At 39.5% G+C, this 739-nt stretch overlaps 1 non-coding gene across 1 annotated transcript; it reads right to left on the bottom strand.

The window, feature by feature from the left end:
* Positions 1–57: 57 nt before the first annotated feature.
* Positions 58–129, bottom strand: trnak-cuu (transfer RNA lysine (anticodon CUU)). Its single transcript has one exon. It is a non-coding gene; the product is annotated as a tRNA-Lys (tRNA).
* Positions 130–739: the final 610 nt, after the last annotated feature.

The following is a 739-nucleotide window of genomic DNA, read 5'->3' as shown; positions in this document are numbered from 1 at the left end:
CAATACCAAGAGTGCTTTATATACGTAAAGAAAACAACAGTGCAATTGAAAATGAATTTCCATGACCGGGAATCGAACCCGGGCCGCAGCGGTAAGAGTGCTGAATCCTTACCACTAGACCATCAGGTACCATTGTTTGTAATAGAAGCTATCAAGATATCTTTGCGGATAAATACCAAGAGATTTGATGATGACAACAATGCAATTGACAGAGGACATGCCTTTCCCTGACCGGGAATAGAACCCAGGCTGCGGCAGTTAGAGCGCCGAAGCCTGATCACTAGACCTTCAGGGACCATCTTGTCGTGGAGAATCTAGCAAGAAGTCGTTGAAGTTCAATATCAAAAGTGCTTTGAAGAAATCATGAAAACAATGAGGCTGGTGAAAAGAAACATGCGGAATCCTACAAAGGGGGAGGAGTTGAGGGGGGGAGTGCAGGGGGGAGTGTTAACAGCTTAACAACTCTACTTAACATGTGAATAGCAACAGGAGACCCAATTTTTCAAATTGGATGAAAAAACAATGACATCACAATTCGTTACTTATATGTGATTGGTTGGTAGATATCTCCCCATTGGACACACTAGACCTTTATAATTACAGGCCTGGTTAAGCCCCTCCCTAATAAATAATAAACAATAACCCAGAAATAAAAATACACCAAGCACAAAGCATAAATTTATATTTTTTAATTTTTGTTGAAAAAGAAATATGTACATATATAACACATCTACAAATA

The sequence above is a fragment of the Poecilia reticulata genome, linkage group LG10 (genome assembly GCF_000633615.1).
Source record: "Poecilia reticulata strain Guanapo linkage group LG10, Guppy_female_1.0+MT, whole genome shotgun sequence".
Classification (NCBI taxonomy): Eukaryota; Metazoa; Chordata; class Actinopteri; order Cyprinodontiformes; family Poeciliidae; genus Poecilia; species Poecilia reticulata.
The sequence above is the reverse complement of the archived record's forward strand: the minus strand, read 5'-3'. Positions and strand labels throughout refer to the sequence as shown.